Source organism: Canis lupus, unplaced genomic scaffold (assembly GCF_011100685.1).
Source record: "Canis lupus familiaris isolate Mischka breed German Shepherd unplaced genomic scaffold, alternate assembly UU_Cfam_GSD_1.0 chrUn_S1282H1459, whole genome shotgun sequence".
NCBI lineage: Eukaryota > Metazoa > Chordata > Mammalia > Carnivora > Canidae > Canis > Canis lupus.
The window spans coordinates 328,399-350,696 of record NW_023330106.1 but is presented as its reverse complement, the minus strand read 5'-3'; the positions used below and the strand labels follow the sequence as shown (position 1 = coordinate 350,696).

Sequence of the window (22,298 nt, the reverse complement as noted above, 5' to 3'; positions counted from 1 at the left end):
GAATTTATCCCAAATAAGCGAACAAGATAAGGCCAGGGCCTGAGATCTAAATGAAATAAATATAAGCAAGATGCCTGATAGAGAATTTAAAACAAGATCGTAAGGACACTCACGGGCTTAAGAAAAGAACAGAAGGCATCAGTGAGAACCTTACCACAGAGATAAAAAGAGTTAAAAAAGAATCAGAGACAAAGAGTGTAATAAACAAGCTTAGAAACATGCTTAATGCAATGAACAGCAGGCTGTAATAAGTAGAAGAATAAATGAATGACCTAGAAGACAAAGTAATGGAAATTACTCAAGGTGAACAAAAGAGAAGAAGAATTATGGAACATGAAAAACAGATTTAGGGAACTCAGTGACTCCATCAAACATAGTAACACTCATATTACAGGAGTCTCAGAAGAGGAAGAGAGAAAAAGGGGCAGAAAATGTATCTGACAAAATAATAGCTGAAAACTTCCCTAATTTGGAGAAGGAAATAGACATCTAGGTTCAGGAGGCACAAAGAACTCCCATCGAAATCAACAATAGCAGGCCAATTTCAAGACATACTGCAATTGAATTTTCAAAATATAGCGACAAAAGAATCTCAAAAGCAGCAAAACAAAGAGGTCCTTAACTTACAAGGGAAGACCCATAAGGCTAGCTGGAGATTTCTCAACAGAAACTTGGCAAGCCAGAAGACAGCGGCATGATATATTCAAAGTGCTGAATGAGAAAAATCCACAGCCAAGAATACTCTATTCAGCAAGGTATCATTTAGAATAGGAAAAATAAAGAATTTATCTCCAAACAAAAACTAAAGGAGTTCCTGACCACTAAACCAGCGCTACATGAAATACTGAAGGGGATTCTTTGGGAAGGGGACACTAAAGTGACAGAATAAAAGCAGCAAACACAAAAGCCAGTAACAATGAATATTTCTATAAAAATCAGTCCAGGGATCCCTGGGTGGCGCAGCGGTTTGGCGCCTGCCTTTGGCCCAGGGCGCAATCCTGGAGACCCGGGATCGAATCCCACGTCGGGCTCCCGGTGCATGGAGCCTGCTTCTCCCTCTGCCTGTGTCTCCGCCTCTCTCTCTCTCTCTCTCTCTGTTACTATCATAAAAAAATAAAATAAAAATAAAATAAATGGATTTTAGCTATCCTTAAAAAAAAAAAAAAATCAGTCCAGGAGGGACCCCTGGGTGGCTCAGTGGTTGAGCATCTGCCTTTGGCTCAGGTCATGATCCCAGGGTCCTGGGATTGAGTGCCCCTTTAGGCTCCTCACAGGGAGCCTGCTTCTCCCTCTGCCTATATGTCTCTGCCTCCCTCTCTGTAATTAATAAACAAACAAACAAACAAACAAACCAAAATCAGTCCAGGAAGTCACACACAAAAAGGATATAAAATATAGTAACATATACCTGAAATGTGAGGAAGAGAGGAGAAAAAAACGGGTTCAAACTTGAACAACCATCAACTTAATACAGACTGCTGCGTGGAGAAAAGGTTATATACACAAACCTAATGGCAACTATTTTTTAAAAACCACTGACAAACATGCAAAGAATAAAGAGAAAGAACTCCAAATATATCACTAAAGAAAATCAGCAGAACACGAAAGAGAAGAAAGGATCTGAGAAAATCTCCAGGAACAACCACAAAACAAGTAATAAAATGGCACTAAGTGCATATCTATCTATTACTTTGAATGTAAGTGGAATAAACATTCCAATCAAAAGATATAGGGTGGGGCACCCTAGTGGCATAGTCAGTTAAGTAACTGAACCTTGGTTTTGGCTCTGGTGGGGGAGATCCAACCCCATGTGGGGCTCCATGCTTAGCCTGCAGAGTCTCCCTTCAGTTTCTCTCTCCCTCTTCCTCTGTTCCTCCTCCAGTCTCCATTCACTCACTCTTTCTCTTTCTAAATTAAATACTTTTGGAAAAGATACAAGGTGACAGAATGGATTAAAAAAATAAAAATAACAAAAAACAAGACCATTTATGCTGCCTAAAAGAGACTTATTTTAGGCCTAAAGACACCTCCAGATTGAAAGTGAAGAGACAGAGAAACAATTATCATGCAAATACAAGTCAAAAGAAGGCTGGAGCAGCAATACTTATATGGGACAAACTAGACTTTATAACAAAGACTGTAACGAGACAAGAAGAGCACTATATAATAATAAAGGGGATAAATCAGCAAGAAGATATAGAAATCATAAATATTTATGCATCTAACACAGGAGTACCCAAATATATAAAACATTAAACATAAACTCATCAGTAACAATAATAGGGGACTTATCATCACACTTACATCAATGGACAGGTAATCTAAACAGAAAAAAACAATCAATGAAACCAGGAGCTGATTCTTTGAAACACTTAATAAAATTGATCAACCTCTATCTAGATTTATGAAAAAGAAAACAAGAAAGAACCAGAATAAATATCACAAATGAGGAGAGGAGAAATAACAACCAACATCACAGAAATACAAACAATTATAAAAGAATATTATGAGGAATTATATGCCAACAAAATGGACAATTTGGAAGAAATGGATCAATTCCTAGAAACAGAAATTACCAAAACTGAAATAGGAAGAACAGAAAATGAACAGACTGATAACCAGCAATGAAAATGACTCAGTAATCAAAAAAACTCTCAACAAACAAAAGTCCAGGAATAGATGGCTTCACAGGTGAATTCAACCACTCATTTAAAGAGTTAACACCTATTCATCCGAAACTGTTCCAAAAAATAGAAGAGGAAGGAAATTTTTCAAATTCATTCTATGAGGCCAGCATTACACTGGATAGTAAAACCAGATAAAGACACCCACACAAAAAAAGAGAACTACAGGCCAATAGCTGTAGAGTAGATGCAAAAATCCTCAATAAAATACTAGCAAACTGAATACCTAAAAAAAATTTCACCTCAATCAAGTGGGATTTATTCCTGGGATGCAAGCATGCCTCAATATTCGCAAATAAATCAATGTGATACACCACATCACCAAGAGAAAGGATCATTTCAACAGATTCAGAAAAAGCATTTGACTAAGTATAACAAACCATTCTCAATAAAAACCTTCAACGAACTAGGTCTAGAGGGAACATACCTCAACATAATTAAGGCCTTATATGAAAAACCCATAGGGAACATCATACTCAATAGGGAAAAACAGAGCTTTCCTATAAGGTCAGGAAAGACAATGATGTCCACTCTCACCACTTTTATTCAACATCATACTGGAAGTCATAGGCACAGTAATCAGACAACAAAAAGAAATAAAGGCATCCAACTGGTGAGGAAGCAGCTTTCACTACTTGCAAATGACATGATAATACTTACAGAAAACCCTAAGGATTCCACCAAAAACATACTAGAACTGAATTCGGTAAAGTCACAGAATACAAAATCAATGTACAGAAATTTGTTGCATTTCTATATACTAATAATGAAACAGCAGAAAAAGTGAAATTAAGAAAGCAATTCCATTTACAATTGCACCAAAAATAATACCTAAGAATAAACTTAACCAAAGAGGTGAAAACATCTGTATTCCGAAAACTATAAAAAAACTGATAAAAGAGGGACACCTGGGTGGCTCAGCAGTTGAGCATTTCCCTTTGGCCTCAGGGCATGATCCCAGTCCAGGATTGAGTCCCACACTGGGCTACCTGCATGGAGCCTGCTTCTCCCTGTGCCCATGTCTCTGCCTATCTATGTGTGTCTTCTCATGAATAAATAAATAAAATCCTTGAAAAAAAATAAAAGAAATTTAAGATATAACAGTTGGCTACACATGGAAGCAATCTACAGATTTAATGCAATCCCTATCAAAATACTAAAGTATTTTTCACAGAGCGAGAGAAAAAAAAATCCTAAAATCCATAATCCTATGTATGGAACTATAAAAGACCCCAAATAGCAAAAGTAATCGTGAAATAAGAAACAAAACTAGAGGTATCACAATTCTAGACCTTAAGTTATATTACGAAGCTGTAGCAATCATAAAACTATAAAACTATGGTACTGGCACACACACACAACACACACATACACCTACACAGACACCTAGATAAATGAAACAGAATAGAAAACCCAGAAATTAACCCACACTATATGGTTAATTAATCTTCACCAAGCAGGAAAGAATATCCAGTGAGAAAAAAGACCATCTGTTCAACAAATGGTGTTGGGAAAACTAGACAGCTATGTGCAAAAGAATGAAAACGGGGATCCCTGGGTGGCGCAGCGGTTTGGCGCCTGCCTTTGGCCCAGGGCGCGATCCTGGAGACCCGGGATCGAATCCCACGTCGGGCTCCCGGGGCATTGAGCCTGCTTCTCCCTCTGCCTGTGTCTCTGCCTCTCTCTCTCTCTGTGACTATCATAAATAAAAAAAATTAAAAATAAAAAAAAAAAAAAAAAAGAATGAAAACGGGCCCGAGTTTTAGACCATACACAAAAATAAACTCAAAATGGATTAAAGACCTAATGTGAGACCGGAAACCATAAAAAATCCTACAAGAGAGTATAGGCAGTAATTTCTCTGACATCAACCCCAACAATATTTTTCTAAGGTATGTCTCCTGAGGCAAGAAAACAAAAGCAAAAATAAATTATTGAGATTACATCATAATAAAAAGCTTGTGTACATCAGAGCTAACAATCAACAAAAACTGAAGACAATGTAGGGAATGGGAGAAAGGTTTTGTAAACAAACATACCTGATACAGGGTTAGTATCCAAAATATAAGAACTCAATACTAAAAAAAAAAAAAAAAGAAAGAAAGAAATCCAATTAAAAATGGGCAGAAGAGATGAAACAGACCTTTCTCCAAAGAAGACATCCAGATAGCCAATAACACATGAAAAGATGCTCCATATCACTCATCATCAGTAAACAGACATCATATCACATTAAGATATTAATCTCACACCTCTCAGAATGGCTAATCAAAACCACAAGTGTTGATGAGGATGTAGAAGAAAAAGGAACATTTGTGCTCTGTTGGTGGGAACAGCTAACTGTGGAACACAGTATGGTTGTTTTTAAAACAGAATTACCCTATGATCCAGTAATTCTACTACTGGATATTTACCCAAACAACTCAAAAACATTAATTTGAAAGGATACATGGAACTCTACATTTACTGAAGCATTATTTACAATAGCCAAATTATAGAAGCAGCCCAAGTGTCCATCAATCAACAAATGGATAAAGAAGAGGTGGTGTGTACACATGTACACACACACGAAAATTACTCAGCCATAAAAAGAATGAAGCTTGCCATTTGCAATAACATGGATGGGATCTGGAGGTTATAATGCTAAGTGAAAGAAGTCAGAGGAAGACAAATTATCGTATGATTTCACTTGTGAAATTTAAGAAAACAAATGAAGAAAAAAAAAAAAAGGCAAACCAAAAAACAGACTCCACTATAGAGAACAAACTGATGGCTACCAGAAAGAGATGAGTAGGGGGTGGGTGAAATAGCTGATAGATATTAAAGAGTATTCTTATCATGATGAGCACTGAATAATGTATAGAAACACTGAATCGCTATATTGTACACCTGAAACTAATAGAACACAGTATGTTAACTATACTGGAATTAAAATTTAAGAATGAAAAAAAAATTCCCTGCAGAACATCCTGCCTATTGTTTTCCTGCTAAAAGATCTCTTGGCATTAATATCAAGACTCAACAGCACGGAATTGGTGGTAATAACAACTGATCAATGGAACAGAAAGCCCAAAAATAAACCCAGACATACGTGAACAACTGATACTTGACAAAGGCAGTGCAGTAGGAGAAAGGATGGCTTTTTCGACAGCAGTGGTGGAAAAATTAAATATCCACAAGTAAAATGAACTTGGATCCATACCTCATATCACACAGGAAATTAACTCAAAATGGATCATAGATCTAAATGTAAAACTTAAAGCTGGGAAACTTCAGAGGAAAACATGTTAGGTAAAGAATTATTAATACCAAACAAAAGAAAAATTCATACAAGATAAGTTGGACTTCACTAAAAAGGAATTGGACTCCTTAGAGAAATAACCAAGGCTGATACAGTAAAGTAGAAGATAAGCCTAGAAACTATCTGGTTTGCCAGAAAGTTAGAAGTATTCAACAATCAATAGGTGTATGTCAGGAAGGACAAGATTTCAACTTGAAGGGGTTCCTACTGCCCCAAATTGGAACAATGTGGTTATCAAAATAATGAAAGGAATAGTTTATAATATAAAAAATTTCACAAGCCCACAGTGATAAATGGAAAAGGAAAGTCTCATTCATACAGTACAGTATCAGCTAATAAGCTGAGAGTGACAGAAAAATCACCATTTTGCAACATCACAATAATAAATGATGAAGGGAAGAATCAGCAGTGGATGCTATCTACAGTTTTTGGGAACAGAACACTGACAGAGACCCAAAGTATCTCACAGGAAGTTATTAATTACAAAGGGGGAAACTGGAGAAATCTGGCAGTTCAAACTAGTGATGAAAGCCAAACAACAGCAATGGGACAAGAGGACATCATGGTTTCCTAATGTAAAGCACTGAAGGGGACGCATTACTTTTGCCAAAAATGATGAATAAGGAGAGAAATCAAACATTAAGTTGAAAAACAACATTTGACAGAAATAATTATTAACTACCTCAAGGAACTGGGATAACTAGGAGTGGCCAGTAAGAAGTTGAGACAGTGCTCAAGAATATAACAGCAGCAGATGTGATAAATATGATACAAAATAGCCACTACTGCTAAGGCTAGGACAGAGTACCCAAGGAAGAATTTTCCCTTCAGAGCTCAATAGTCAGACCTTGTTAGAAAAGGTAACAGCCATCACTCACACTTTGGTGCTGTACCAGTGGGATTTTGCTGGAATTCACCCTCTGGAACTTGTCCACAAATCTATTCCATAGTACGTGTGCTGGCAATCTGTGTCCTGGATTTCCCCACCATCAAAGGGGGTGAAAAGCTGCTGTGAAGGACATTATTGTGACAACTGACCAAAATTGAATATAGATCATGTATTAGATAATAGCACTGTACTAATGTCAATTCTCTAATTTAATTATACTGCAGTTATAGGGGATTATCCTTGCATATATCAAAACTCATCAACAGTACATTTAAATATGTGCAGCTTACTGTATGTTAATCTTAATCTCAGTAAAGCTAAAAATAAATAACCTTTTAAAAAAGAGAATCTATGTTTGGGGCTAAGGGTCATGTCTACACTGCTCCCAAATAAAGTAAAATATAATATATATATATATATATCACCAAGCATACAAAGTGAGAAATGCAACAAAATCTAGTATCCTTAGGAAGGGCTCATAGGAACAATACTTTTAAGTTCTTATATGTGGTCTTTATGCTTAAACATCAGTTGGCTGGATGTGTGCCTCAATTCACAATTTTTTTCTATGAAAAATCTTAAAATCTTTACTCCAGTCTTCCAGATTTAAGTACTAATGCTGGAGAGTCTAATGATAATCTGGCATTCTTTCCACCTAAGTGATGTAGTCTTTTTGTGTAGGTCCCCAAAGTTTTTTTTTTTTTTTTCTTTAAAAGCCCTAGAACACATTTCAGTGGTGGCTGTTGTTTCAATTTTCCTAAGCACATGATGAACCCTTATAATACAGATGTTCATCTTTTAACAGCATTTTCTTGTTTTTGTTTTTTTCCTGTTCTTTGTCAGTCCGGGCACTTTTATTAATGTCCATATACTTATTGCACATGCATATAAGATCTTCTTGTCACTTATGAATTTCTTTCAGCTCTTTACTTGATTTGTTTTCACTTGTCTTTTTCCATCATTTCTTTCTTTTGTGGTACTTTCTAGAGTGTCTGCTCATTCAAGAACTTTCTGGTTATCTTCATTTCTGAAATATTTCTCATTCATTCCTCAAGTCTTGTCAGTTTTTCATGATCTCCTATAACATAGGAGCTCATTTACAAACTTTTCTAATTCAGTTTTATTTTGTTTTTTCATAACATACTGTTTTATTTTTCCAGCTTATTTGTAGAAATTATATCTGTGCTTTAAGACAAAGTATTACTGCTATCTTCACTTCTTTAGATCTGTTATTCAGAGGACTACTGTCCTTTTTCTTATACTATCTTCCAATGACATAAAATTACAATACCTTCTATAAATCTTATTATAGTTGGATGGCTTTTCCTATACTTTTAAGTTTCCTATGTAAGATTTGTAAACAGACTGAGATAGCTTTCCTAGATTCAGAGTTCAAAGGTTTCCTCTTATATGGTTACCACAAAGTATTCAAACCTAAGGTACTTAAGTGTGACCACTTCCCTAATACTTTCTGAGATCTGCCTCCTCCAGTGCCCCCTCCCCACATGTATCTGTGTCTTTTCTCCTCTTTACCCTTAAGTTCCTACTCTCAATCAACTTTTATTTGCGCAATTTCTTTTCAGTGTGGGGCTCTGTTCGCTTCCTGAATATTTCTAAGAATCTCAGGAACCAGGCTGTCCCTGCTCCCTCATACTTTCCTGTGGCAAACGATCTCATTTCAGACCCTATTAGAAGTTTCTGGACCACATTTTGAATAGCACTCCCTAAAATACTTGCTTTTTTTCAGAGAGTGCTGAGTGGCACTGTAAGGCAGACAGGTATCACTATAAATGTACGATCTCCAGTAGCAAGTGGGCCTCAACAAGATCTGCAGTCATACTACATTTTACTGGGAAATGCAATCCACTTTGCACACATGTAGACAAACCCTCTCTGTGTGTGTGTGTGTGTATGTATACCTACTCTTACCTTCTCTCCTGTTCGTAACAAAATGTCTCTCCTTCTATTCAAAGTCACCAATCTTTCCATCTATGCCTTGGGTCAATCAATCCTGCTTTCTCAGAACACCTCACAAATCCCTTCTTTGGTATATTTGATAGCTCGTTTGATTGAACTCTTCTTTCATATAACAAAGATGCTTAAGCCTTTCCCATTTACAAAAAGGCGATAAACAATAACTCCATTTCTCTCTCCAACTACTGCATAATTCCTTTAAATTTCTCTAGAGTTGTCTTAACTATCCACATCTCTTTACTTCTACCCATTGTATAACCCCAACAGAGTTTCCCCTACTACTTCTCCATCAAAATATGCTTTGCATGACTGTCATGTTTCTAACACTAAAATGTTTTTGGCCTCTCTTATTTGAACTTGAGTGAATGCGACACCGTGAACTACCACTTTGTTAATACTTTCTTTGCTTGGCTTCCATGACACTACATTTTCCTGAATTTCTCCCACCTCCTTCTCAGTGTCCTTTCTAGGTTTCCATCCTACACACCCGTAACATATCCGAATACCTAAGGCCTTGTGCTAGGTGATCTCCTCACTCTAATCTCTAGAGTAGAAGAGAAAGAAACGAGGGAGGACAACAGGACACCAAAAAGGAAGGGTCAGAGAAATGGAATGGAAGCCTTAATACCAAAGATGGGTGGGGAAATGAGCTGAGGTTAGTAAAAGCAAGTTAAGGCATGTGACACACAAGTCAAGTCTAGAAGATGAGGAACAGAAGAATATAAATCAACATGCACCAGTACAAAAGGCCAGATACTAATGTCATGTGCTATAGGCTCTTCTCCTGGTTATCCTTAATGTTGAATACAGACGGTCAAGAGATCCCAGAAAGACTATTCATTCATAAGGAAGATAAAATAAAGACCTTCCAGTAGTTATAAATCCCAATTACTATATATGACATTTTCTTTTAAATTTATTGGGATTTTTTTTTTTTAAGATTTATTTATTCGTGAGGAGACCGACAGAGAGAGAGAGAGAGAGAGAGAGAGAGAGAGGCAGAGACAAAGGCAGATGGAGAAGCAGGCTCCATGCAGGAAGGCTGACATGGGACTGGATCCCGGGTCTCCAGTACAGCTCCCTGGGCCAAAGGTGGCGCTAAACCGCTGAGCCACCCAGGAGTCCCACTTTTAAATTTACTGTAGGGCAGCCGGGGTGGCTCAGGGGTTTTAGCGCCACCTTCGGCCCCGGGGGTGATCCTGGAGTCGCCGGATTGAGTCCCACGTCAGGCTCCTTGCATAGAGCCTGCTTCTCCCTCTGCCTGTGTCTCTGCCTGTGTCTCTGCCTGTCTTTCATGAGTAAATAAAAAAAAAGTTTTAAATAAAATAAAAATAAATAAATAAATTTATTGTATTGTGACCAGAGTACCTATGGACAACGTGTTTTTTAGAAGAAATTAGAAGAAAGTTCTTTGGGCAGCCCAGGTGGATCAGCAGTTTAGTGCCGCCCTCAGCCCAGGGCATGATCCTGGAGACCCTGGATCGAGTCCCACGTCAGGCTCCCTGCATGGAGCCTGCTTCTCCCTCTGCCTGTGCCTCTGTCTCTCTCTCCTCTCTGTTTCTCATGACTAAATAAATAAAATCTTAAAAAAAAAAAAAAAGAACAAAGTTCTTTGAAGAATCCTGTATTTTTACAACTTAGAAGAGGATATGAAAACCATTTTTGAAAGACAAGGTAAACACGGAAAAACACTGAGGCAATTCAGCTGACACTTATGTTCACATGTTGTTTTAAACACAGGTGTTTAAATATGCACCTATGTATATATTATGCGTATATACTATAGTACTACAGTACCCTGTATATAAAAAATCACATATACAAGACATTCTGAAAGAACAAAATCAGGGCAAAATATTTTTAAATGTTTTGCTAGTCATGATAGCTTCATACCACTATCCTCTAATGGTCCAAGATGTAATATACATTTAAGGCATAGTTCATCATTAATTCAGAGGATGTCAATTTTCAAAGAGGGTTTTTGGTAATTTTGAAACTTTTAGGCACTTATTAGATTTGGTTAGAAAATCACCTATGTTAACCTCACAATAAGACTGATAAAGAGCCTATGAAGTATCAGTTCTACCACTCTAATGCTGTTAGCTTACAATTAGTATTATCTTTATCATAGCTAAAAAAAAAAATTGAGACTTCAAAGATTCAAATAATTTAGGGCTGGTTGGAAAATCGAGACTCCATCAACTCCATATACCTGATAAAATAAACAACGGAACAGCAACAATTACAGCTTTCCATAGAATAGAGATCTTGCTGGCTAATCTACCACTGACTGCATATTCAGGTGCCAGGAAATGACAAGTATCTATCCCTCTACATAACACTAAAGAAGTCATCAGATATGAAGAGCCCTGAGGAGCTTTCCATATTTTCCTAAACTTGGGAGGAGCTGAGCTATTAGCATCCAACCTTGATGACAGACTTAAATACAACTCTCTATGCTATTAATTGGAGTTAAGGATCACTTTTTATAATTATTACACATACCCTACAACCTATAAACTAAGGGACTCTCCAGGCTGCTGAAACTGAGGCGCTTTCATGAGTGGCTTCCATATGGGAATTCCCTAGGAACTGAGATCCCAGGGCTTTATGTCCGGGTCCTGATAATGGCCTACCATGATCTTCAATTTTTCAGTCATTTTAGTTAAAATCAGAGTCTACAACCCATAAGCCAACTTATCCAAGAACATGTAAATTGTATTACAATACGTATGTATGTGTATGCACGAGCAAGCTAGGGGTGGATTGGAGGGGGGAGTGTCACAATAGGGTCTGCAGTATAGAAATCCTATTACTTCCCTTGCAGCTGTGTACAGTTTGACAGGTTGTGCAGCACAAGGAACTACTTAATTTAAGAGGGCAAATGGGGATTAATATGCATTCCACTTCCTAAGGCATGTAATCCTTGGTACTACAGGTGACAAGTGAACACATATTCCTAACTCAGATAAAGTAACTTTTAGACTTACAGCAGCCTCAATTCCCCCACTCTTAGAATGCTTTGTATACAATATGTGAAATGCAGCCATTTGAAATGCTTATTAATGACAATCTACTTATCAAAGTACTTTAACTTAAATTCTAATGTTTTCCCCTCAACTCAATAAATTATGTTACCTCGTAATGTGGGACACATATATCCCATTTGGAGACTACTGGTCTACTATGTACTTGAAAATACAGGAGTAAATTTGAAAAAGGGGTCAAGGTTTTAGGAAGAAATGTAGGGCTCATGCAAGTAGGTTGATAGTTTAACTTGGTGAGATCTCTAAGAAAAATCAGACAAAAATCTAGAGATCTGGGACACCTGGGTGGCTCAGCGGTGTAGCGCCTACCTTCCGCCCAGGGTGTGATCCTGGAGTCCCGGGGTCGAGTCCCACATCGGGCTCCCTGCATGGAGCCCACTTCTCCCTCTGCCTGTGTCTCTGCCTCTCTGTCTCTCATGAATAAATAAATAAAATATTTAAACACACAAACACAAACACACACACACACACACACACACACACACACACACACGAGGATCCCTGGGTAGCTCAGCGGTTCAGCGCCTGCCTTGGGCCCGGGGCGTGATCCTGGGGGTTTGGGATCAAGTCCCACGTCTGGCTACCTGCATGGAGCCTGCTTCTTCCTCTGCCTGTGTCTCTGCCTGCCTGCCTCTCTCTCTCTCTTTCTCTCATGAATGAATAAATTAAACAAATCTTAAAAAAAAAAAAAACGCAAAAATTACTAAGTATAAAAGAAAAAATGGATAAAATCAGGCAATCAAAATTTAAAACTTCAAGCTCTGGGATCCCTGGGTGGCACAGCGGTTTGGCGCCTGCCTTGGCCCAGGAGGTGATGCTGGAGACCCGGGATCGAATCCCACGTCGGGCTCCCGGTGCATGGAGCCTGCTTCTCCCTCTGCCCGTGTCTCTGCCTCTCTCTCTCTCTCTCTGTGTGTGTGACTATCATAAATAAAATAAAATAAAATAAAATAAAATAAAATAAAATAAAATAAAATAAAATAAAATAAAATAAATAAAAAATAAAACTTCAGCTCTTCAAAAGACACCATTAAGAAAATGAACGGGAAAGAAAGAAAGAAGAAAAGAAAGAAAAGAAAAGAAAAGAAAAGAAAAGAAAAGAAAAGAAAAGAAAAGAAAGAAAAGAGAAAAGAAAAGAATGAACGGGCAAGCTATAGGAGTTAAATATGTATAAAACTGTATCTAACAAAGGACCAGGATATAGAACGTATATAAAGAATATTTACTTATCAATAATGTAACCAATTACTTAACTTTAAAAATCTGCAAAAGACAAACTGAAATTATACCAAAAAGCTATAATAGCTAATAAGCACAAGAAAAGACTCTCATCGTTATTCATCGGGGAAATGAAAATTAAAACCATGAGACTCCCCTTTGCACATCCTAGAATGACTAAAATTAAAGACTAACGACACCCAAACTGGCAAAGATTATGAACCAACTGGAACTCTCATACATCGCTGGAGGGAATGCAAAACAGTACAACCAGTATAAATATACATTTATGACACAAAGAAGAAATTCCCATTTTAGTATTTACCCAAGGAAATAACATACTACATAAACACTTGTCTACAAATATTTATAACAGTTTTATTCCTAATAGCCACAAATTGAAAACAACAGTATGATTTCCATTAACAAGGTGAATATTGTATATAGAACTGTTTTATATAAAACTGGTAGACAATATGGATCAATCTTAAATACTATTAATTCTTTGACATTGTATCTTGTACTCACAAGGTGATTTACACTTCTCACCAAGAACCCAAAGCAATCAAATCCCAAAATCGACAGTTACATCTTACAGACTGCCAGTTAGTAAAGAAGTCTACAAAAAATTGATGGGTTCTTATTTTTTACTCTTCCCTGGATAAATAATGTGACCCTTTTCAAGGGTATGCTCAATACTCTTTTAAAACCAGCTTAGGGATCCCTGGGTGGCGCAGCGGTTTGGCGCCTGCCTTTGGCCCAGGGCGTGATCCTGGAGACCCGGGATCGAATCCCACATCGGGCTCCCGGTGCATGGAGCCTGCTTCTCCCTCTGCCTGTGTCTCTGCGCCTCTCTCTCTCTCTCTGTGACTATCATAAATAAATAAATAAAAAAAAATTAAAAAAAAAAAAAAAAAAAAAAAAAACAGCTTAAAAAAAAAAAAAAAAAACAGCTTAGAGTTTGCTACTCTTTTGCTGAATACACTACAAAATATTGTACAATGTTGTACCATTTCTCTAAGACCAGTTTGTTTTCTGACTTCAGGTACCTATAATGTACCTAAAGAAAATCTGTTTTCTACGTCCTTCCCTCTTTCCTGGATATAACTGCACACTAAGAAAATGGCAGTCATACCTGAGGTAGCTCATCCAACTTTAGCATGTGGTCACTCATCCTCATTCCTTCCAACTGGCAGGCAGCCTTATCAAAGGACAGTTTTGACCCATGTTCTCATGGGGTCTTGGTAGTTACTGTAATTGTATCTGAGCATTTATAAATTATAATACATTCTTTTTCATTATAAACTAGCTTTATTTCTTTTGCATAAAACATTTCAGAAGATTTATTTTCTATGAATTCCAATTAGGGTAACAGAGAACACCAAAAATGATTTATAGAAATATCAGGTTTGATAATGCTGAAAACTATTATTCTATACCCTGAATTTTGGTCTTAATTTCCTAAGGAATCCTCCTATGATCAATTTTGTTTTGGAATATAACATGGCTTGAGCTAATGAAACACTAGAATTTAATATTATACTCTAGAATTCTAAAACTATGCCAAGTTGGGCTCTCTGGAGGGCTAGGCCTAGAAATCTAATTTTTTTTTTAAGATTTTATTTCTTTATTTGAGAGAGAATGAGCAGGGAGGAGAGGCAGAGGGAGAGGGAAAAGTAGGTTCCCTGCTCAGCAGGGAGCCTGCCTTTGGGGCTCCGATCCTAGGATCCCAGGATTGTGAGATAACGACCTGAGCAGAAGGTAGACAACACTTAACCAAATGAGCCATCCAGATACCTCTAAAAGTCTAATAAGTATACCAGTGCCTCTAGTAGAGCTAAAATTTGAAAACCACTATCTAAAAGGGACGAGTATAACTGCAACATGATTGTGGCCTCAACAAAACTTGTTTTGTTTGGCCTAAAGAATGGGCCTGTGTGTGTGTGTGTGTGTGTGTGTGTGTGTTTTTATTTACTTGCCATGATCTAATACTAGAGAAAGCTCACACAAAAATCTGGGCTTCAGACTTCTCATTAAAAGAAATACTATATATATATAGTATAGTATATATTTGTGTATATATATACATCCTTCAATATATAGGATATTCAATATATAGGAATATATATATTGAAGGGTGTATATATATATATATACCCTTCAATACTGGCCCTCTGAGGGCACCTGGGTGGCTCAGCGATGGAGCATCTGCCTTTGGCTCAGGTCATGATCCAAGTCCTGGGATAGAGTCCCACATCTGGCTCCCTGCAGGGAGCCTGCTTCTCCCTCTGCCTGTGTCTCTGCCTCTCTGTTTCTCTCATGAATAAGTAAATAAAATCTTTAAAACAAACAAACAAAAAAATACTGGCCCTCTCTTCTCTTACATGACAATCTGCAAGAGCTGAGTTTGCTGCCTGCCTCCCTTTCACTCCTAACCTCCAACTCATAGTTCTCCAACTCATATAACTAGCTTAGCTCCTGTAGGTATTATAGAGTTTGATCCATGAGGACTGTACCCACAAGTTCATTAGGAGAATGAAGAACAGAGATGATGAAATGAACCCTATTTATTTATGAAATGTGCTGGCTAAAGTTTTATCTCAGCTAGTATTGGAGTAAGTTCACAAGGAGAGAGAGGAAGGAAGAACATATTTAAGTTAATAAGATACAGGATAGGTAGTATTTTTAATTTATAGAAAATGACCCTCTTTTTAACAGTGTATTTAAAGAATCATTTGTTAGAGACTCTTTCTCAGCATAAAAACAAAACCATTACCTTCCAATTTATATGCTTTCTTGAATTCTTGCTGGTAATACAAACACCAAGATAAAACATATTTAGACTAGAATCGCATAGAACATTTTGAGAAATCTGGAACTTAAAACCTGTCTCAGAGTTTAGTTTCGGAGCTTTTATTCCCCATGTCATGGCCAGGCACACGATAAACCTTAATTCTAGAATTAGGCAAAATTCAGATCCCGATTGGCTACTAGCCTATTTAACCCATTAAAATTCAAATAAAAGAGACCTCAGACTGTGTCTAAACATTAAGAACTAAGATTTGTTTCACCTGTACTGAATTTCCAACAGGTGGGCCACATGAGAGAAAACAAGAGTGAAAGATCGGAGACTTCAGCCTATTTGCAAGCTAGCTTACCATGGTAGAAGGCAGACTCATGGGTGAGAGACCAGGGACCTTTATTAGCTACTCACAATAATAACGTAGGCCAAAGCTAACATAAACCGAAGCATCGACATTTTTGCTCTCCTTCCCGGAACCCCAGTTCCCACCAGGCAAGGTCAAAGGGCCAGCTGACACCTGCACAGGCAATGGATTGTGTTACACCAGAGGAAACCTAAGCTTAGAGGACCCCAATCTTGTATCGTGGGTACTAAGCATGCCTGTCTTTAACTCCAGTGGACATCACACTGGACCACACGCACACCTGCTCTTTGCTCTGGTGGAAGACACTATCTCTATCTTCCAAGGCTGATCCTTATACAAACATCTTTCAAAAACAGAAACAAAGGGCAGTCACAGTACCTCCCTGGCACGACCTGCAGAAACTGAGAGACCGCTGGAAAACTGGCTCCCTAGGCCAGATACTGTTCCAAACACAGAATCAAATGCAGAGTCTAACACTACTGTCTATAGCACCGATTTCATATACCCCTTAACATAGGCTCAATTACTTAATTAGCATTTTATCTCAAACTTAATCAACCAGACCCTCTGAAAGTATACATCAAAAACGAATCATTCAAAAAAAAAAAAAAAACGAATCATTCCCTTTCTTTTTTTTTTTTTTAAATCATTCCCTTTCTAATTACTCTCTATTTTTGAAAAGGAGGTAGGTGCTCCCGAATCCGCAAAGTCGCAATTTACAATCCTCATTCTCCTAGGATGCTTACTGCGCTTACTCTGACTCACTTTTTAAAGGTCTCAAACCTGTTAACGCTCGCAATGGGAACGACCTGTCGAAAGTCTCATTACCCAGCAACGTCCTCATTACCCAGCTGTCGTCTACAAAATACAAGAAAACCCTGCGGGCCGCCCGCCCCCCCCCCCCCCAAAAAAAATCACTCCCTTCTATTTCTCTTTACCCTTTACCGTTGCGAAAGAAAACCTTCCAATGCAAACACACACACACACACACACACAACCACATACCGTCTCTCTAGGTCCCTCCGTCCCGGCAGAAGGGAGAGAAATCGGGGAGACGCGTCAAAGAAGCCGAAACATACGTGCAGGACAGAAAACAGCATCCGGATCTGCCACGCGTCTCCCCGAAGAAAAGTCCCCGTCGCTTCGTCTTCACCCACCGCCCACCACCCCCGGCTCAAATGACGTGGGTCCGAACCGGGTGATGAGGGCCGCACCGACCGGGACAAAGCTCCGGGGGAGGCAGAGGGCAGAGCAGTGAGCCGGACGCAGCGGGCCAAGCAGCCGAGCGACGCGGCGCAGCCCGCTCCAGCCCAGGTTTCCAGAGTGCGGGGCGCGCTCCTCCAGCCCCGGAGGAGAACGCGGAGCCGCCGCCGCCAAGCCCTCGGCGCCCGGGGAAGTGGCTCGCGGGGCGCGCGGGCCGCCGCCGCCGACGCGGACCCTCCTCCTCGCCCCTCCCCCGCCGCGCACCCCCGGCGGCGGCGACGTGACAGCGGGTCGCGCCGCACCCGGGCGCCCGCCTCCTGCCCCGGAGGGGGGCCGCTCCTCAGGCTCCTCGGGCTCCCCGGGCGCCCCGGGCTCCCCTCCCCCCCGCGCGCCCACCTCGGCCGCCTCTCACCTTGGGTGGCGAACGGCGAGGAGCCGCTGACCGGCGAGCCGGGGGCGGGGACGGGCGGCGGGGTCTCGGCCGAGCCCAGCACGGGCGCGGGCAGCATGAGGTAGCGCCGGGGCGCGGGCAGGCAGGGCAGCAGCTCGGGCCCCGGCTCTGGACGTTGCTCGCCCCCGGGAAGGCTGCGCCCCAGCCCGCCCTCGCGTCCCCGCCGCTCTCTCCGGCCCCCCGCCCACCCCGCCAGCGCCGGCCCACCTCAGCCTCAGGCCCCGCCCCCGCCCCCCGCCCGCCCTCTCCCCGCAGCTGAGGCCCCGGCGAGGAGCGCGCCGCCCAATCGCCGCCGCGCCTGGCCAGGGGGCGGGGCCTGCCCAAGCCCGCGAGGCTCCGCCGGCCGCGGCGAGAGGCTGGGAGGTGCGAAGGCGCTTGCCCAGCCCCGCCCCCGCCCCCGCCCCAGCCGCGGCCTCTGATTGGGCCTTGCTGTGCGTGGCGCTCCTCTAGGAAGGTCAAGGGATCGTTTGTTAATGACGGACGGACTAATTGGGTCCGCCTGCGTTAGCCCCGCCCACGGGGGGCGGAGCTCCGCCGCCGGGCGCGCAGCGCGGCTAATTAAGTAACTTGTATCAAAATCCTAGAGAACACGGGCAACACCCTTTTTGAACTCGGCCACAGTAAGTTCTTGCAAGATACATCCACGAAGGCAAAAGAAACAAGAGCAAAAATGAACTATTGGGACTTCATCAAGATAAGAAGCTTTTGCACAGCGAAGGATACAGTCAACAAAACTCAAAGACAACCTACAGAATGGGAGAAGATGTTTGCAAATGACCTATCAGATAAAGGGCTAGTTTCCAAGATCTATAAAGAAATTCTTAAACTCAACCCAAAGAAACAAACAATCCAATCATGAAATGGGCAAAAGACATGAACAGAAATCTCACAGAGGAAGACATAGACATGGCCAACATGCACATGAGAAAATGCTCTGCATCACTTGCCATCAGGGAAATACAAATCAAAACCACGATGAGATACCACCTCACACCAGTGAGAATGGGGAACATTAACAAGGCAGGAAACCACAAATGTTGGAGAGGATGCGCAGAAAAGGGAACCCTCTCACACTGTTGGTGGGAATGTGAACTGGTGCAGCCACTCTGGAAAACTGTGTGGAGGTTCCTCAAAGAGTTAATAATAGACTGCCCTACGACCCAGCAATTGCACTGCTGGGGATTGACCCCAAAGATACAGATGCAATGAAACGCTGGGACACCTGCACCCCGATGTTTCTAGCAGCAATGTCCACGATAGCCACACTGTGGAAGGAGCCTCGGTGTCCATCGAAAGATGATGGATAAAGAAGATGTGGTTTATGTATACAATGGAATATTACTCAGCCATTAGAAACGACAAATACCCACCATTTGCTTCGAAGTGGATGGAACTGGAGGGTATGATGCTGAGTGAAGTAAGCAAATCAGAGAAGGACAAACAGGGTATGTTCTCATTCATTTGGGGAATATAAATAATAGTGAAAGGGAATATAAGGGAAGGGAGAAGAAATGTGTGGGAAATATCAGAAAGGGAGACAGAACATAAAGACTCCTAATTCTGGGAAACGAACTAGGGGTGGTGGAAGGGGAGGAGGGCGGGCGGTGGGGGTGAATGGGTGACGGGCAATGAGGGGGGCACTTGATGGGATGAGCACTGGGTGTTATTCTGTATGTTGGTAAACTGAACACCAATAAAATTTCTTTTTTTTTTTTTTTTTTAGTGATAGTCACAGAGAGAGAGAGAGAGACGCAGAGACACAGGCAGAGGGAGAAGCAGGCTCCATGCACCGGAAGCCGGACGTGGGATTCGATCCCGGGTCTCCAGGATCGTGCCCCGGGCCAAAGGCAGGCACTAAACCTCTGCGCCACCCAGGGATCCCAAAAAATAAATTTATTAAAAAAAAAAAAAAAAAAAGGGCAGCCCGGGTGGCTCAGCGGTTTAGCGCCGCCTTCAGCCCAGGGCGTGATCCTGGAGACCCGGGATCAAGTCCCACATCGGGCTCCCCGCGTGGAGCCTGCTTCTCCCTCTGCCTGTGTCTCTGCCTCTCTCTCTGTGTGCCTCTCATGAATAAATAAATAATAAATAAATAAAATAAAAAAAAAAAGTCTGGGCATCAGGTTAGAAATCAAAGTGTCCACACCAAAACACTAACCACTAGGACATGCTGGTTATTAGGAGAAGCTAGGAGCATATTATAGGAATCTAAAGGCAACAATTGAGATGTTGCCAGAAGAATTTATACCATTATCAGGGTCAGATAATTGGTTAAACATAGTCTTTTCCTCAGTGGTGATGATTTTCTGGCTATTTTTTTAGTTTTTTTCCTAGTTTATTCATTCAACAAATAGTTATTGAATATTTCATACACATTAGGCACTAGGCAGTGGCTATACAGTTATGACCGAAATGTTGAAAGTGTACTATTGGAGCTTGCTTTTCATTTTGTGCAAGTATGGGACTTGCCACTCAGCAGAAAAGGCTGGTGATGGATTTGAGCCCCGAGGATGGAGTAGGTGTGCCAAATCTGCTACTTCTCTGGTCTAGACCATACCATTTCTTGCCTGATGGCCACTGCATCTGCTTCTCTTCTTGCTGGGCCCTCTAACTAGGATAATTTATTCAACCATTGAGTCAAGTCCCATTATTTCTCTACTCAAAACCCTCCTTACATTGGTCCCATGTGGTCTTATATAAATTTAGAACTCTTTCACCTTTCTGATTTCATCTGCTGCTTTGCTTCAGTGGTAGCAGCTTCTTGGCTGCACATCAGATCCCATCATTTTCTTGCTCACAGCTTTCAATAACTTACTATGACACACTGGATGAGTCACCCTCGGCTGCCATAATAAAGTACCATAGACTGGGTGGTTAAACAACAGAAATTTATTTTCTCACAGTTCTGGAGGCTAGAATTCCCAGATCAAGGTGCTGGCTGATCCAGTTCCTGGCCAGAGCTCTCTTGGCTTGCAGATTGCTGCCTTCACACCAAATCCTCACATGGCCTTTCCTCTGTAATGTGAGGAGGGAAATGGAGAGGAAGAGATCTCTTTTCATTCTCAGCAGACCAGCAGTCCTAGTAGATTAGGGCCCTACCCTTGGACCTCATTCACCCTTACTTACCTCCTAATGACTCTATCTCTAAATATAGTCACACTGAGAACTAGAATTTCAACATACGAATTGGAGGGGGACACAATTCGTCCATAATATGTGCAGAATAAAATCAAGCCTAGAAGCCTGGAAGCCTTGCACAATCTGATTCCTGCTTGCATCTCCAATCCAATCTCTTACCTCTCCCTCACTGTTACTTCCCTGTAGGTACACAAGGGCAATTCATGGCACATGCCAGAAACCACACCAAGAAATTGTATCTGCATCAATTCAATTTAGATCTTCCCCGGAAGGAGCTCCATTCAGTGATAGCATCTGACATCTCCAATCATACTTGAAGGCCAACCTGTCCTCAGATACAGACAGAACCTATTACGGAATTGTGATGCTTTCTGTCCTTGGCAGCTATTGCTGCTAAATGTACAACTGAGCCAGAGAATGCCTAGCCAACAGAAGGGTCTCACAGGAAAGAAATAATTTCAACAGTGCCCTATATTCCAGTAGGGATTACATATCAAGAACTATAAAAATATTCATGCACTCTGACCCACTTTGGTAATTCCACAACTGGAGTTTTGTCTCAGAAAAGTAACTTAAAATAAGAAACAAGGACTATATGTATGAAGAGGTTGATAGCACATAATTTGAAACTGCCAAAAATAAAAAAGTGTTAAGCTAAAAATACCCTAAATTTTAAGGAATAGAGAAATGCATATGAATTATAAAATATCAATATGCTGGAATATTTTAGTCATTAAAACAAAAAATATGGTTGTCATGGAAAACATTTTGTATTGTTTTTTAAAAGATTTTATTTATTTATTCATGAGAGACACACAGAGAGAGGCAGAGACATAAGCAGAGGGAGAAGCAGACTCCTTGCAGGAGCCTGATGCAGGACTTGATCCTAGGATCCTGGGATCTCTACCTGAGCCAAAGGCAGATGCTCAACCACTGAGCCACCCAGGCATCTCAGAAAACACTTTTGAAACAAGTTTAGGTAAATAAGAAAATTAGAACTCAAAATCAACGTACATTATAATTCAACTGTATAAAAACTTTGTATATGTTCATAATGACAATAACTGGTACTAGCTGCACATTGTTGAGTGCTTCTTTCCCAGATGCTATTCTAAGCACTTACCTCATCTTTTATCCTTACAAAAATCTTTCAAAATAAACATTATTGTCTTGAAATAACAAGAGGCTCAGAGAGCTGAGGTTAATTTAATAAGCAAGTGGGAGAACAG

The 22,298-nt window shown here is 40.5% G+C and overlaps 1 protein-coding gene and 1 long non-coding RNA gene across 3 annotated transcripts in view; both read right to left on the bottom strand.

The window, feature by feature from the left end:
- Nucleotides 1-17,684, bottom strand: part of LOC119878238 — a 36,526-nt gene extending 18,842 nt beyond the window's left edge. For both annotated transcript variants that reach the window (XR_005386714.1, XR_005386715.1), the window contains exon 1: nt 17,286-17,684. This is a non-coding gene — a long non-coding RNA (uncharacterized LOC119878238). The remainder of the gene's footprint in view (nt 1-17,285) is intronic.
- Nucleotides 1-22,298, bottom strand: part of LOC119878242 (adenylate cyclase type 1-like) — a 342,212-nt gene that overhangs the window by 137,108 nt on the left and 182,806 nt on the right.